Raw genomic sequence first — 18,486 nt, 5'->3', positions numbered from 1 at the left:
AGCCTTCTCAAAACATGTGGGCTCAATATCCTCAACTAGTTTCACCATATAAGCATAATGGTGAGCTGCATAACCTTCAAAACCAAATCTTTTAACAGGGTATCTCACCCTGCTAGACCTGCGTACCATTGGATCACTCAATGGAGTCTTTGCATTAACGCGTGCTCTCTGCACACCTGGAGTCCTCACTGAAGGAATGCGAAGCTCATCATCCAAGCTCTCTGAGCCACTGGAGTCTCCATCAAGAACTGCATCAATGCCTTCAAACACTTTATTCTTTCCTTTATCTTTACCTGTAGTGCTACTAGATGCACATGAAGATGTAGAGGTACTCCTTAGTCTCCCAGACCAAGGACTACTAGATGATGTCTCTGGTCCACTAAGAGTCCGTGATTCTTGCTTTTCAGCCTGCACATGAGTATCATGATCATCATCAACATCCAATGCATCACCACTAGATGCATACCAACTGCTCATTTCATCAAAGATGACATCCCTGCTCACTCTGAACTTACATGTGACAGGGTTGTAACAGTGATACCCTTTCTGCTCTAAAGAGTATCCAATAAAGATACACTTTTCAGCCTTTGGATCCAGTTTCCTCTGCAACTCATCTAGCACATGAACATACGCAATGCAGCCAAACACTTTCAAGTGTGAAACATCAGGCTTCTTACCTGTAAAACATTCTTCGGGGGTCATACCATGAACTGCAGCTGTGGGAGTTCTGTTCATAATATAAACAGCAGTATGAACAGCCTCAGACAAAAAATGCTTAGGCATATTCTTTTCAGCCATCAAGGCGCGTGCAACTTCTGCAATATGCATGTTATTCCTTTCTGCAACCCCATTTTGTTGTGGGGTATACCTACATGTGAACTGTCTCTTTATCCCATGAGACCTCAGAAAATCACTGAACTCATTTGAGAGGTACTCTCCCCCTCCATCTGACCTCAAGCACTTTACTTTCAAGCCTGTTTCTCTTTCAACTGTAGCCTTGAAAGTTCTAAAGTGCTCAAACGCTTCACTCTTTTCCTTCATAAAATATACCCACAGCTTTCTAGAACAATCATCAATGAATGTGACAAAGTATGAACTGCCTCCAAGAGATACATTTTGTGTAGGCCCCCAAATGTCTGTATGTACAACATCAAGGATATTTATGCTTACATCTCTATCATGTGAAAATGGTTGTCTTGCCTACTTACCAAACTGACATGCTTCACATACCTTCTGAAATTCTGCAACTCCAAATGTAGGCAAACCTGCAACCAACCCTTTAGACTGCATTAATTTCAACCTCTGTACATTTGCATGTCCAATGTGTTTGTGCCAAATTTCAATGTCTACAACAACACATTTTCCTTTGGCATATATAACAGCATTCATAGTAGGAATTCCACCATCCAGAGTAAACATACGTCCAACTCTACTTCCCTTTGCTACCAACCTGCACTTGTCATTGAAGTCTTCTACAAAGCAGCCCTTTGCATTAAATCTGACTTGTAGCCCTTGCTCTACCATTTGACCGACTGACACCAAGTTCTTTGTAATATGCAGCACATGTAATACATCTGAAAGACTCTTTGTCTTACCATCATGAAAGGACAAGGGAACTTTTCCAATGTGTGAAATTGGGTGGCATGAGTCATCACTCGTCTACACATAACCTGCATTCTGCAAATTCTGCATCTCTCCAAACCATTCTACATGGCTGGTCATATGATTGGATGCACCTGAATCAACATACCAAACATAATCATGTGCTTCCTTTCCTGTAACAGCATTCAGCATATGCTGCATAACAAACAGACGTTCATTTTTGTCTTCATTCTGTCGTGAAGACGATGCATAGTTTCCTTGCTGCAACTTACCACTACGGATATCATCTTTCTTAGCATAACATTGGGCTGCAATATGGCCTGTTTTGCCATAGTAGTGGCACACAATACCAGAGTTGTTAGAACCTCTGTTCTGCCATCCACCTCTTCCTCTAAAGCTCCCCCTGCCACTAAAGTTACCACGACCTCCTGAAACCTGCATATCGCCAAATTGCTGATTCAATCTATTTTGCTGGTTGTCACTACCACGTCCTGTACCACAGTCTCTTGAAGAGAACCTGCCACGTCCCCTTCCTGAACTGGAGTAGAAAGCTTGGACCTATTCACCGCTTCTTTCAGATGTCTCACTCTGCATGTTGATCTCTTCAGTGATCATAAGGGAGACCAACTCATCGAAATCTGGAAATGGCTTTCTGACATATACGGAAGTTACAAAAGACTTCCAAGCCTTTTCATTGTTAAGTCCACCCAAGGTAGACGACACCAAATCATCATCATCGGGCATTGCATCAATTGCTGCCAAGGCATCTGTAATGCTCCTTACCTTCAATGCATACTCATTGATAGACATCTTCCCTTTCTTCAATGTATTTAACTCTTGCTTGAGTTGAATCTTTCGTGCCTTTGTATTTACAGAAAACATACTTTCAAGTATGGTCCAAGCTGCATACACATTCTCTGCATTTCTAATGTGTCCCAACATATTATTGTCAATTACTGCAGACAACCAATACATGACCTTCTTGTCTTTTGCATTCCATTCCTTTCGTGCCTTTATCTCTTCTGCAGTTGGAGGATCACTCACCTTCGGCTCCTTTTCTTCACCTGAAACGAACTCATAGAGGCCTTTTCCAATAAGAAAGTTCGTGACACGGAACTTCCATGAAGGGTAGTTGTTCTTGTCGAGCTTCTCAATGATGGGGCTTTCACTATTCTCTGCCATTATCACAAGAATAATACCAAACAACAAGCAAATCTTTTGCAACCCTCGACCTGTAGTGCACAGCAATACACCAGACAACCTTTTTCACTGTCTGCTCAACAATACATGCAATCTGCAACCAGTTTGCAGATAAACCTTGTGTTTACTCACTGGTAAACACCTTTGATCTTACAGATCTGAAATCTGTAACTTGTGCACCCACTTTCAGTCGATACAGCCGAAGTCACAGCATACCTTGAAACTGCTGTCCGCAACCTTGCGGCTCTAAAACGGACCCTAAAACGGCCTCAAATGCCCAAAATAACTACGGAACGGCCCTAAAGGGCTTATCTGTAGAATATACAACGCTCTTTGCGCACACCAAATTTCACTGCAATCTGAGATTTTTGCTCTGCCCTGCTTCCGGTGCCTCCACAGGCACTATCCAAGAGAAAGAGTGGAAGGATGGGAGAGCTTCTTACCCGTGGCTTGCTTGCTCGAACCTTGCTTCTTCTCCTTTGCTTCAACCTTCGAAATTAGCCTCTCTCAGTGGTGCGGCTCTGATACCATATCAAGAATCGCGTGGTGGGGGGAGTTGCTCAAGATGCTGCACCGAACACACACAGAATGCACAAGGAGAGGCTCACTCAAGAGACAAGAAGAGAGATGGAGGCCAAAAAAAACGTTTTCTTGCTGATTTCTTCTTCTTCTTCCACACTCTTTACAATGTACACAAAGTATAGATAAGATACAACATAAAATGAAAGTGGCCTACTAAGTCAAACAATGCATAACCGACTACACTAGTCGACTGGCGCTATAACTATGCCAGCTGTAAATAGGTGTAACAACCTGAATATAATAAGTAATGATCGAGTGGCCATGTGAGAGTCATAATGACCACCGACGTGCTAAGTGTAGACGTCTGGACCCATCTAACCAGGCGGTCCATCATCAATGTCCGCATGTGTTGAGCTTGTCATCTCAACATCCAAGACACATCTTACTAGTCCATCGAAAAGGATATCTAGAAAGCTCTGCCTGGCACTCCCATGGAATGTTATGGGATTTGCGATCTAGGGCTTTTCGCATCTGCCATGTAGCAAAAGTATTCCGGCCGTTCCCACTTAGGATCGACCTGAATTAGGGTTTTCTTGATTGGTCATTTCCTAACACCAACTAGCGTTGGACCCAAGTGAACTACTTTACGTAGAAACGCCAGGTCCGAAGTGGATTCACGCTGCACTTGGTTCAAGGAGAATGGGAAACAAGAGGGATGCAAAGCTCAACCTCTTTGCCATAAGGCATAGTCCCATTCCGTTCCCCTAAAACATCGTAAATCGGGTTAAAACATAACTCTAGGTCAACGCTTTTGTTGTTTGAGTCCTTTAACGATCATCCCACTGTTCCTTGTGATTTGAGAAAAGTTCCTTTTATGATTTGAGAAACAAACCCTAGTTCCTTTTATGATTACAATTCACTGTCCCTACATTCAGGGAATGTGGGCAAGTATTTAAGGTATAGGCGTTAGATAATTAAATAACTAGAGTTAAAGGACTCAAATACGTCCCGAGGTATAGGCGTTAGATAATTAAATAACTAAAACAACCTCGTGATTTGAGAAAAGTTCCTTTTATGATTACAATCCACTGTCCCTACATTCAGGGAATGTGGGCAAGTATTTAAGGTATAGGCATTTCTTGGAATTTAACTCATTCCCAATGAATATTTCGCAACATAGGTATTTTAAAGTTTATATCAATTTGGTTAACTCTAGAAGATAATTTCGAGATTACTTCCACATGATTTTTTATCTATGTGTAAATTGATTTTTCAATCCTAAACTTTATCGATTTGAGGTTAGGTTAATTCCAAATAATCTTCCTACACTTTGCGAACAAAATTCATGCTAAACAAGCAACCTTTTACTTGATAATTTATGCTGTTGATAAACGATATTTTCCTAGAGTTTATGCATCGTAAGAATCATTTCATGCTTGCACCTTCCATTATGATTCATTGCAAAGAGGATATGCATTAATAATACGAGATGCAGTTTATACTTCTAGGTTTAATCAAAGTATACTATTTCAATGGATAATAATCTAGCTTATAATTCATTTCAATGCATAAAGCTATTTGCTAGGAATGTGTTTATACTTTCTTTAATTTTCATGTTCCATTTAAAGTATTGATGACTAAGTTCCTTCGACGTGAACAACTAGGACGAAAATATATCCTATTTCTAACAATTAACCTTGCAAGATTGAATTACAAAAATATCGAATAATAATTTAGAAAGGAAAACCTGGGTTTGGGGTGAGATATCCACGTGGATGCCCGGAGATGACCCTCTCGTGGCTACGCCTTGGACTTTCTTGGAAGGCATCGCAATTATAGTCCTTCGGACGTGGAAGTAGCTCTACACTCCTTTTCGAAAATCCACCGTCACTCCCTTGCACTTCAATACTCTTCTTATTTTTTTCAAGTAGGGGAAAAACCAAATTCCCAAGGGTAGTTTGAAAAGGGCAAGGAACGGCTAAGGGGTTTAACCACGAGGAGGGGGGTAGTAAGACCTTTTCAAAGCCTTAGTACTTTTGAGGGGGAAAAGGGTATTGTAAACCCCAAAAAAAAAAGGGTTATAGGTGGTTAAAGCATGGGGGGGGGGGGGGGGGAGGGGGGAATGATTCCGAAGCCAAAGGTAAGGGGATAAATGAAAATTAAGAACACTAGGAGGGGGGTTTCCAAAATACCATGGAAAGAGCTTATAGGGGTTAAAACTGCCGGGGGGGTAATCATAAGGTTTTTGGAAGGCACAACAAGAGATTGAAAGGGCCTTTAGAGGATTAAAACCTGGGGGCAGGGGGGTGTGTGGTTTCAAAATGCATAAACAAGGGGGCCTTGGGAAATTTTGGGACACGGGGGTGAAAGGGGGCTTAAGGGCCCTTAAAAGCTCCCCCCCCCCCCCCCGCGGAAGCTTTTAAAGCTTCCACGTGGAAGGGGGGGTGTGTTAAGGCTATTTGGTCGATGGTGGAAGACGGCAACGGCTCCTCCTTGGGCACTTGGAACGTGGCAGCCAAACGGCAGCCTCCCCCCCTTTTTTTTTTTGACTTCAGCTCCTCCGTTAGGCGTCAAGGCAGCGCACTGTCTTCCTCCTCCTTCTCACGGCAGTGATACTGCACGGTGATGTGGTGGCAGCATCGTCCTCTCCATCTCTAGCCTTCTCCCCTCCTTCAGTCGTGCGGCCCCCCCCCTTAGTTATATAGGGGAGGGGATAAGATCCTCCCCCCTCATACGTGTCAACAGCATGCATCTCCCACACCTGAGAGCTCCCACCAAGGTGCTTCTGTGACCTTTCTATTCCCCTCCCCTTCCAGCACAACAGTCAATTGGGGAGGGGAATTTAAAAAAAAAATCATTATCCATAGGCATTTATCAAAATTATCCATTACCTGAAAGGGTTAGTTCATGCGAAGAGAAATTTAGAACTTTATAGTTGTGTTGAGGAAACTTCTTTTCCATTAGCTAACTCAACTATCAACCTAGGTGTATGCATTTTGTCTATGCCTAGTTTTCTAGCACACCTTGGTAATATGAATGAATGTGTGCTTCCACAATCAATCAAAATTTTAAAGGTTTTACCGTTATAGGTTGATGGTGTTTGGATCACTGAGAACTATCGATTTGGTCCCTTCTTGTTGAGAGGCGTGAATTCTCACTCTCTCCATGTTGGTTTCCAAAGTGGTACCTTCATATCTTCTACTTCCTTGAGGGTTATGCCAGCAACTCTTCCTCTAGCTGTGGCTATTTCGACTCTAGTCGTTTACGGAACTTGCTTTGGTGTTCGTTTTTTTAAAGTTTTGGGCATCGCCTTTGGATACGGCTAGGTTCCTTATAATAATAACACTTGAAAGTATCCTTATTACCACTAGTAGAAGGAATAAAGTTTCCCACTATAGATGTTTTAGCCTTCTTTCTATTAAGAGGTTGGAATTGACATTGGGCCCTTTTTGCATAGCCCCTAGAGATATTTCTATTTTGGAACTTATTATTCCAAGGCTTATTGTTTCTTGGTTTGGACTGGAGTTTCCGTATAATCGGTCTTGCTCTTATCAGTGCATCTTGGAGGTCTGATGGATGCATTGCTTCAAGCCTTGTGTTCAGGGGATCATCCAATCTATGGCAAAACTTGGATACTTGTTGCGCAATATCCATAGACGGTGCATACTTGAGAAGTGTTAGAAACTTCGAGTAATAGGCTTTGAGTGTCATTCCAAGTTGCTTTAGGCCAAAGAATTCATTCATCTTTTGCATGCGGTATGGTGGCGGAAGATACCGGCCTCGCACTGCATCCTTTAATACATCCCAACTAACAGACACTTCGAAGACTCTTTGGTTTTATACCATTGTTACCACTAAAATTGGGCTTCTCTTGTTAGTTTTAACTCGATGATCATTGCTTGATTAGCTAGGGTAATTCTAGTAGCAATGAAATAATCATCCATAGACTAGACCCATATTTCTACTTCAGTCTCAATGTTTTTGCCTTGGTCATCAAACTTAGGAGGTTTCATTTGTTTAAGCACAAACTTATTTTCTTGGATCTAAGTAGCAATAAGGGTAGGAACTATTTCCTATGGTATCATAAGATTTTCTCTAGTTAGCTCTACGAATGTTATCTTTTCAAAAAGAGAAATTATTTCAAAATGATATAAATATTTTATCTTAAATTTTCAAATAAGGTTACATCATGATAGAGTTTTTCAAATTAACTTAAGGAATCTAACCATAGATTTCAGATATATCTATTGAATTGTAAATTTTAATTGCTAGAATGGTAACCAATTTCATATTCAATGGATAGACAAAATAATTTCTTTTGCCATAGGGAAAAAAATACATGGTTTATTTGGGATGGCTGGTTATTTGGGAGAGATAATTTTCTTAATATAATCCAAGCATGGCATTTGGATACATCCATTGGGTAATAATCGGGATTTGAAAAATGGATATCTAAAAATCAGTACTTTAAAGAAAGATCAGGAAGTCCATATTTGATACGGCATTTAGAGCGACCAACAACCATAATTCGATCCGTTGGGATGACCCTTGTCGCTTCCTTGTAAACATATTGTTTTAGTTTTAACCTCTTGGCCTCTAGTGAATAAAGTTGAATTCACTCTAGCTTCATGGAATAAATAAACCTTCATGACTTTAAGGTTTTCCATCCATCTTATCCTCTTCAAATTGGTTTGAAGGAAGGCAAGATGGTTTGCATCGATATAAAAATATCCACCGCTTATCATCCAACATCTTTCTTGGTATAGTGGAGAAGGATCATAGATGTGATCTAGAATCCGCATTACTTGCATTCTCCATCCATAATCTGCAGAATGCATTGCTGACGTAAACCTTGCTCGAAAGACTAGGAACTGCTCCCAATCTTGGTCTCTTTGGGTGTAGGATAAAAACACATATTAGCAAGGGAAGGCAAAAATAGCTCATATCTCAGGCTACAATTACCAAGTTTTCTATTTCAATCTAGCTCTGATACCAGTTGTAACATACCCACCTTGATTATGTGGAGAGTAATGTTGTAGTAGTCATCTAGAGTTTAGCTTCCAGCCGTCACAATCCATACTCTAACCAGAATGATTGGATTTTGTTTTTCAGCTAGTTAATGATAGGTCTCTACTCGCAAGGGAAGTGTCTTGTTGTTACCCATGGAGAATCAACTTGAAGGTTCCTAATTGACATAATAGTCACCTATCATCAATTAACTCACATCTGAATGTGTCTTTCGAGAGGCTTCTTGTTTGGAAGGAGCGATTGTCATTACCCTTGGTTCATGGAGTACACCACTTTTTTCCAGTAGCGAACTAAGGATTTATGGGATCCCTAGTAGTGCTCTGGCACAGTCACTGTACCTTTACCCTAAGATAATTTACAGTTCGGTTCTAAGATGTGACCCTAGGTAAGTTGGTGAATCGGCCCTTCCTGGATTTTCTTCTTAGAGTTTGTTTTTGGGCAAACCTCTCGGCTAACCAAGACCACTCTACCATAGGACTGGATTCATCGGGAATCCATCCACTCGCTTCCCTCTATGAAGGGTCTTAGTTATCTAATTACCTACCACATTACGTGAAACATATAAAAATAGCTTCATTAATTAAAACATCCTTTATGCATAGTTGTTTGTTTGCGTAAACTACTCACTTACATACAATCAGAATTAAAAAAATTCATTGATTATATTCCATAGTGTGTGTTCTCCTATCCATATAGGAGAAAAATTACAATTTCACGTGCTGCCTCATTCGACACATTTGCATGTCACCAAGATCAAATCCACCTATGGCTAGTGTTTTTAGGTGTCCCAAGTAGAACTCGGGCCATACAAGGGACCAAATAGTTCCTACGTGCGTAAAGGTTTTACTAGCAAGAGCCTCCTTGGCACCCTAACCACCTTCTACTTAATGCGATCCCTATTGGGAGACCTCTCACCATTGGAGTTGGTACATGCTTCCACAATGGTAAAAACATCCCTTCTTGGTATGGGGATTTAGCACCTATCCTTGGGGGAGGTATAGGGCTCCTCAATTTTTATGATTTCTAGAAAATCACAAACTAGGGTATCTAGATTTTGGGGTCCCTAACTTCTCAGTTTAAAGTTTATGATGTCATTCTTGTAACCAATTTTCATAGCCATGAGTCAATTTCTTCAACTTAGAGATATTTTCGGTCTTTAAAATTTTCTTTCAAAGATTCTAAATTAAAACTATATCCTTGACGAATTTCTTCGAGGTTTCATTCTTAATAAATCCATCTTGAAAAATTCCTCATGATTTCTCTTGAGTTCCAAAATTTTGTAGTTTTCTTAATAGTTTCTAGCCTATAAGATGTTCTAATAATTTACCAAGTGAATACTCTAAGATTGCAGTATTACTTAAGAGACTTATCTTATTTCTATTGAATTAGGATAGAATTTTTTAGAAAAGAACCTGTGGTATCGCGATTGGTAAAGGGTTGTTATCCACACTCATGACTCCATTAGTGACTCCCGTGCTTGTAACTCCAACCGTTGCTTCCACATTCGTAGGTGAATTGGGTAGTTGGTCTCTAACAACCCCCAAGACAACACCACATGATAAAGACCAAGGATCTTCCCTAAAAAAAACCCACGAGATGACACCACTGAACACATGATTGAAAATTCATGGTCCCTTTCTCCTTATTGAGGCTTCAACTTAACACTTAAACAGTTCAAACTTTCAAGCTTAGATTTTACCACTTTTAGAGAAGATCTGATGCGGAAACAACCACATGGCATAGACTCTGACAATAAGAGCTTTCATATTCACACAACTTCTATTTTTTAGGGATGGCAATCCCACGTAGCAAATTGCTCCACAAAGCATGATCCCTTCAAGCAGTACAAAATCAGTTATAGACCCTCTCTATCATTCTTCCTTCAAAGCACACATAAATACAAACCAAATACTCATGGAATCAAAGCTTTGTACGGCAAATTTTCATGCCCACTCAATTGCTACAAGCATTTCATAGCTATAGACATTCCATTACTGCATCAAAACCAAGTTTGAATTGATATATCAATGGATAACCATGGGAAACCAAGTTGGTGTTGTAGAAGCTGTTGAATTCACCTGTTTCCTCATAAAGCATGGAAATTGCCTCATAAAGCACAAAAACTGCTTCATAGAGCATTACATACAGAACATCTCATAACTTTCTAACCAGACCTCGGATCGTCAAGCTTCAAAAAGGAAAGTTATAGCTCTCTTTCCAATCTACAACTCTTAGAGTCAAATTCCTTGGTTTGCTATCCTGAAATAGCTTTGCATAGTCTATAGTCCTAAATTCTTGCATGCTTTATACAGAAAACACAACTTCTTTGTTCCAAAAGCTTGATCTTGCATTGATGAAGACTCACAGGAGCTTTGAAATTTACAAACTTTGATCCATTATCTTCTTGGTTGCAAATCCTTTCAGATTTTCCAATAACCTGAGCTTGTGCATTCAACATTCGACCATAATACATATTCCCTGTTACATACCCAGTTCTAGATGTAGAGACCTTTCACTTCCATTCTTCTCTGCTGACGGAAAGCCTCACTCAACGACTAGCAAACATCACTCTCATCATGAAGAAGAACAACCCTCTGTTGTCTTTCACTCATATCCATACACTAGAATTGATCTGCAAATTCTCTGCCCCACAAAGCAGTAGAAGAAAACAAGACAAAAAGGAGACTCTTATTACCGTCATCTAGGAACTGAGAACTCGCATCAACCCATTGACTTCAACAGTTCTGCCATCCTGCTTCTCAGCTCCAATAACTTCAACTTCACGGTCTCTTTCTTCTGACAGATTCTTCTTCTTCTTCTGAGCTTCAGATTTCTTCCTTCTTTAACCTACAAGATTCTTCTTCTTCCTTCCTCTCTCTCTCTCTCTCTCTCTCTCTCTCTCATTATGTTGTATTGTGTCAAACACTTCTCTTCTCTTTTTTCCCAAAAAGAACTACTCACGTTTTTGCTTTTTTCCTTAATTTTTCAAGTTGCCCCTTGCTTCCCCTTAATTGCTAGATGGCAAACATGCCCCTTACCATGTAAAATTCCACTCGAGGACTCAAAATCGGAAATGAGAATACATTTTCTTCTCTTCTTGCATGAAGTGCATGTCTCAAAACTAAAATATCTCAACCACGTGTTGAACATGCATGATACCACTTGGGATTTCCGTTTATCAACCCGACTCCCACTACGGGTAAGTGTTAGAAAGACAAAAAAATGATATTTACATGTGTTACTCCACATGACTTCATGAAGCATCATGTCCCCGGTCGCTCATTTTCACAATAAATTAATGACTCACTTTTCTTTAAGTGTTGATGATGATCTAGCATGGCCATGAGACAATTTATAGACTAGTATTCCTAGTGTATCACTTAATGGGGTGATCAAAGCATTGTGACGGGGATATCTGGTACAGGTAGTACAAGTTATGAAGGGGAAAAGAAGTGTCTGCCAAGTGTAAGAGTGTACAAAAGAACCAAGGAGTTACACATAAATGAAAATGGATTGAGTTCTAAGAAGAGGAATGTTTTACTTGTGTGTAATGAGCATTGCATTCATTTGGGGTCATCCTCTCCCCTACAAGTCAATGTTTAAGGTCTTTTCTTTCATTAAGAAAGACGAGAGAGGAAATTCTCTCACTAAGAAAGACGAGAGAGAGAATTCTCTCACTAAGAAAGACGAGAGAACGTGATCCTCTGGAAGTGAGGAGAGAAGTGATTTTCTCTTTCTAAGGTCTAAAATGACATAAGCTTTTGTGTGGAATTCAATCCTAAGGTTGAGGCCCAAGGCAATCTAATGAACTCTCCTTATCTATGACTCAAAGTGGTTGCATGGACCACAAGTTAAGAGTATAATTTAAAAAGTTGTTTTTTTTAAGAACATCCATTATTAAAATATCTTGCAATAGAAAAACTATCTCTAAACACGGGCCGCGTGGGTTATTGAAAATAGTGATATCTACAACTTTCGTGTTGATCCAAACAACGCACAAAGAGATATCTCAAAATTAGTGCTGCAAAGTGGAACAACCACATCTTGCATGAAGAACAACTCAACTCTCTCTCCAAGAAGAGAAGCTCTTGAAAGCCTATAAAAGAGGAGGCTCTTTGGGTGTAAGAGAGGGGTGAAGGAAGCATCACTTTTCATGTATCCAAGAGGAGAAGAGAATGTGCAAGTGTTGCGGAAGCCTTGCTGAAATCAAGTTCCAAGAGGAGAAGAGAAGGTGCAAGTGCTGCGGAAGCTCTGCTGAAATCAAGCGCCAAAAGAGGAGAGCCCTACACATATTGTGTAGGAGAGAAGGAGACTCAAGAAGGATCAAAAGGTGCCAACTTCCGAGTTGTGCAAGTGTCAGCCGGTTGTATACCATGCAAGGAACCATGATCTTGTTTCCAATATCTACAAGTACGAACTAGCTTATGTGTAATGGAGGAGCTTGCTCTTGGTCAATAATATAACCCCACAAGGGGGTGGGGACTAGCCCATCTTCCCATCTTCCAGTCCCTATTGTGTTGCCAATTTCTCTACCTCTCTCTCTCTACATCTTTCTTTTCTCTCATCTATTCTCCCTCTGTGCCAACATAATATTCACCATATATATTTTATGTATATAAGAAAGTCGAGCATGTATCTCGAATTCTATAACAAGAACACAAAGTGTGAATAAACCTTTATTAAAAGCTCAAAAACATCTAACAAAGGCAAACACCTTTTTCTGAAAATTTACTTCATAGAGCATAGCATAGAACAGCTCATAACTTTCTAATTAGACCTCGAATCATTGAGCTTTAAAAAGGAAAGTTTTAGCTCTCTTTCTAATCTACAACTTTTCAGAAAAACTCAGAGTCAAATTCCTTGGTCTACTATCCTGAAATAGCTTTGCATAGTATGGAGTCCTAAATTCATGCACGCAGTCCAATTCAGACATAAACCTTTCAGAGACCATAACTCTTGCATTCTTGCTCGAATCAACACCAAACTTGACAGAGACCTTTAATAGGTGTCAAAGCACACTTTGAATATGTTGTCCTTCATTTACAACTATCTGATCAACACTAGATTTCAGAAAACTGAATGTGCCCCAAACAGTAAACTGGAAGCAACCTACTTTATGTACAATATATACATTACTTACATCCCCTTGAGTTACAAGATCCTGCATATATATTTCTTTAGACAAAACCCATTGATTCTACTGTTGTGAATAGTCCCATCTAAATCTTGTAGTAAGTAAGTGCCATTTTCAAACTTCTGCTTTATGAGGAAAGTTCATTCTCATCTAACTCGAAACTTGGTTTGAAAAGTAGAGTCCAAGCTACTATCATATCTCATAACCAGCATTCCCTTTGCAAGATTCTTTTTCTTTAGCTGTGTATTAAACCATTCCTTTCTCTTCACAATCTCTTTTTCATAACAATTCATTGCTTGTTGCCTATCCAACTGTAGGGTATGCAAGTTCAGTCCTCTGTCAGTTCCCAATTCTATCTGATCTAATTGATCCTTTCTTACAAACTCCATTGTAGGAAACATGACATTCATAGGTAATAAAGCATCTTGACCATATACTAACTAAAAAGGGATGAATCTTGTACTTGTCTTCTGCATTGTTCTACAAGCCCACAAAGCTTGATGTAGATAATTATCCCAATCTTTAGGATGATATTCCACCAACTTAAAGAGAATCTTCTGTATAACGTTCCATTGAATGCTTCCACCAATCTATTGCACTAAGGGTAACAAGGAGTAGCAAATCTATGTTTCAAGTCTAGTTTCCTTGTTAAATCTCTCAATAGCTTATTTCTAAAGCTAGGACCTTGATCTATCACTATTTCTAGTGGTATCCCAAATCTAGAACATATATCCTCCATGAGGAGCTGAGTTACATCCTCTTTCTTGCAATTCCTTGTAGCGTTAGCTTCATACCATTTGGTCATATAATCAACTGTAGTAATGATGTAAGACTTTTCTATTTTTGTACCAGGAAAAGGTCCAATAAAATCTAAACCCCACTTCTCAAAGGGTCCATAGGTAACAATGGCCTTAGCATGTTCTGGAGTTAGTACCCTTTTTACATATGATTGGCAAGCATGATAACTTTTACTCCAATGAGCAACATCAACACTTAGACTAGGCCAAGTAAGTCATGCTAGCAAAATTTTCCTTTTGGTAAGCTCAAAACCAAAACGGCCACCATATGCTTCCTCATGATAGGAAGATAAACAAGCAGGAATCTCAGAACTATTCAACACCCTTCTTAGTACATTATCATTTTTCCTTCATGTATAATTGATCATTTATGAGCACATATGCCATGGCCTTTCTGATAATGGCATATCTTTTGTATTTATTAGCCAATGACTTTAACTCCTCGGTTTTTAGAAACTCTTCAATCAGGTGAAGGCTTTCCCTACCCTCGTATCTAGGATTATCCACTCTCATGGCAGCAAGATACTAGGAAAAAGCATTTTCAGCCAATTCATGAGATCTATGGTTGTTTTCCCTACCAACATGCCAAATTTCAAATTTTTGCAACTGCCTTATGAGGCCTTTTATATTAAACAACTAGTCCTTCAAAATATCTTTATTGGCTTTCCAAACATTTTGAACCTATCTAACCACCAACATAGCATCTCCTTTTGCAACTATCTTTCTGTATCCCAGCTGAATACACTGTTTTAGACCAACATGTAAAGTCGCATATTCAGCTTCATTGTTACTTTGTATCTCTTCACTCTCTTGACTTCTAGAAAAGACTTCTCAATTTTCAGCATCCATAATGACAAAACCCAATCCATAAAGTCTTCTTGATTTTCAGCATCCATAATGACAAAACCCAATCCTCCCTTTTTCAACACTCTTCTGTAAGTGCCATAAAAAAACAAGGTAGCATCTTTATCCTTCATCTCCTCATGAATTTGCGGATGCGGAATCAATTTTCGTTTTACAACGACTGCACTTTCAACATGTTCTTTATAAGTCAAGATATCAGCCAAGCTAGCTCTTACAGTATCCTCCTTCAAACATGTAAATTCAAATTCTTGCAAAGCCAATAGCCACTTAGTAACTCTTGGAGCATTTTCAGCAGATCGCAAAACTCATGGAAGCAACTAGGAACTAGTAAGTACTACAAATGGTTTTTGAATCAAGTATGATTTCAATATTTTAACTGCATATACTAGCCCCCATACCAACAATTATTCTTCCATCTAAGCTTTTTCAGTTGCTCCAATAGATCTACTTATATAAAACACCGGCCTCATATAAGACATCCCTTTTCCCTTCTGCATTAAAACAACTCCCACTGCATTTTTCCCAACACTAATGCTAATGAAGAAAGGTTCATCCTAGTTTGGAGACATAAGAATTGGCAAAGTGCTTAAACTTTTCTTTAATATGCAAGAATGCATCCTCTTCAACTTGCGTCCAAACTAAAGGATCCCTTTGAGTTTCTTTCTGAAAGGGATATACATATTCAACCAGCATATGGAATGACCTTCATAGATACCTCAACTTTTGAACAAAGCTCATCAGTTCTTTTATAGTTTTTGGAGAATTCATAAGAAGTAAAACCTCTACTTTACTAGGCTCAGGTGAAATACCATTAGCAGACACTTCATGACCCAAGAGTATCACTCTAGTTCTTGCTATCTTACATTTATCAGGGTTGAACTGACCACCATCCTCATGAAGTCTCCAAAAAAATTCATCAAGCTTTTTAGAGTGTAAGGCCCTTGAGTTGTACACACAAAAGTCATCCATAAATACCTGCAAAGATTTCCCAATGAAAGGGGCAAATACCCAACTAACCCATCTTGAAAAGTTGGCGTATGCATTCATTAGAACAAAAGGCATCACTCTATAATAGAAGATGCACCCATGGGGTAATGAATGTTATTTTCTTCTGATCTTCTTCTACTATTCTGATTTGGAAATATCCAGAGTATCCATTGCACACACTGTAAAATTCATGACCAGCCACTTGATCCAAGATCTCATGCTGAAACGGAAGAGGATAATAGTCCCTCTTAGTAGCTACATTAAGAGGCTTGAAATCAACACATACTCTCCACTTTCCATTCTTCTTTGGTCTGATTACAACAAGAGACACCCATTTTACATCATCAACATGATAGATAAATTTAGCACCAAGCAACTTTTGAATTTCAGCTTTAAGTATATTTTCCTGAATTGTACCAAGCCTTCTAAGTTTTTGAGCCATTGGTTTACACCCTTCTTTCAATTTGATATGGTGCATAATGTTGTTAGTACCCCTCAGTTGGTGGTATTCTATAGCAAACAGTTTTGGGTATTTCTGAAAAATGGTTGAATATTCATCTCTTTCATCATTAGTCAAGTCATTTCCGGGCGTATTCATAAGTTTAGGCAGTCCAACATTCATTTTAGGTTTTTGATCACATGTTTCCTTCACGAAGTCTGCACTTCCTGCAACAATATTTACCACTTTTTCCTCTTTTTTTGAACCCTGGATTGACAACCCGAAGAGATCAATGTCCCTAGAGAGTAGGCTAGCTTCCCATTCTCTATCTTCCTCATCAAGACTGTAATTTTCTGAATCGCTACATTCATCACCTCCAACATCACTTTCATGTCCACTTTGAATGACGGACCCTGTTTTCATGTCAAAGATCACCCTCTTATGAACTGGCTTTTCTAGATAGAGTTCCAATTGACCTCTATACCAGTCTTGTCTGGATCTTATACCAATCAACCATGGTTATCCCAAAATGAGAGGATATTCCCCAAGGTTTGTAGGCATAACATGGAAATCCAAACATGCTCTTTGGCCTCTAATGTTGATCTCCAAGTTCTCAATGACTCCCAAGCATTTCACTTTTGAGCTATTTGCCATTTTAACCTTAAACAGTGACTTCCTTGTCATTTTAAGATGCATTTGCAACATTGCTTCTTCAGTGATTACACAAACTTGCGCACCACCATCAACATAAACTTGATCAATTTTCCTTGTATCCATGCGTCCATGACATGTATAATGTCTTTCACATCTAATAGGTATACCACTCCAACATGCCCAGCTTGGGCTTTTCCTTTCGTGATGCTAACCAAACCATGCCATTTCCTCCTCAAAGATGAGTTCATCTATAGTAGCTGACAATATGTAACATCATCCTTTTTACCTTTTAAATCCTCAAGTAGGTTGTAAGGAACTTGATTGACTCCCAAAGAAAAATCCCCCATTTGAATCTTCCTTCATTGTCTAGCTTTCATGCTAGTTTCTACATCACCTACAACCTGTTTTCCCTTTTTAATCCTTGCTTCCCTTTGAGTTTCAGTTTCAGTATCCCTCTCTCTGACTCTCTTATTAGGAAAAACATCTGCATTTTCCCCATCATTAGACACATTGGTTTCAATAAGATTCATACCCGATGTGCCTTCATTAGGTCATCTTTCCAACTATTGCCTAGCTGGTTCAAGTGGCCTTTGTTCCTATTGAGGTCTAGCATCTTGCCTAGCATTCGCTTGTGGCATGGGATACATCTCCCCTCTTGTTTTTCTTGGATAAGGGCAATCAGGAGCAATATGGCATTTCTCCCTACAATTAAAGCATTCAAATTTTTCCCATCTATTCCTTGGTCTTCTAAATCTAGGTTGCATTTGAGGTTGCCTTGCCTGCAATAGGCTCATATTCAAATTCAGATTTGCCAACTGTTCCTGCAATTTATTAATCACATCATCATCAAGTTTTCTATGACCTTGTTGAGTCCCATTCTCCGCTCTTTCAAATGCCCCATGAAGATTTACAGCTTGCTGCCTTGCATTTCTTGCAACACTATCAGCTTGATGAGGCTGTAAAAATGCATGCCCAGCAATACCTCTTGATTAATCCGACCTCAATTGTATTTTCCTTTCCTTTTCCTTAACTGTTTTGACTATATCTTCATATGTATCAGGGTCTCTAAACAGAATTTTTTCTCTAATTTTAGGTTTGAGCAATGAAACAAACTTGTCCTTTTTCAAGAACATAATGGGAGGTTGCTCCATACTCTATGTAATTTCTATCCACTTTGCTTCTAATCTCGTTGCAAATTTAGACACTTCCTCATTTTCTCCTTGAAACATCTTCTCCAAATATTTCCATAAACTTTCAGG

The sequence above is a fragment of the Lygodium microphyllum genome, chromosome 26, assembly GCF_053477565.2.
Source record: "Lygodium microphyllum isolate KBCC chromosome 26, Lygodium_microphyllum_v1.1.10, whole genome shotgun sequence".
Lineage (NCBI taxonomy): Eukaryota > Viridiplantae > Streptophyta > Polypodiopsida > Schizaeales > Lygodiaceae > Lygodium > Lygodium microphyllum.
The sequence above is the reverse complement of the archived record's forward strand: the minus strand, read 5'-3'. Positions refer to the sequence as shown.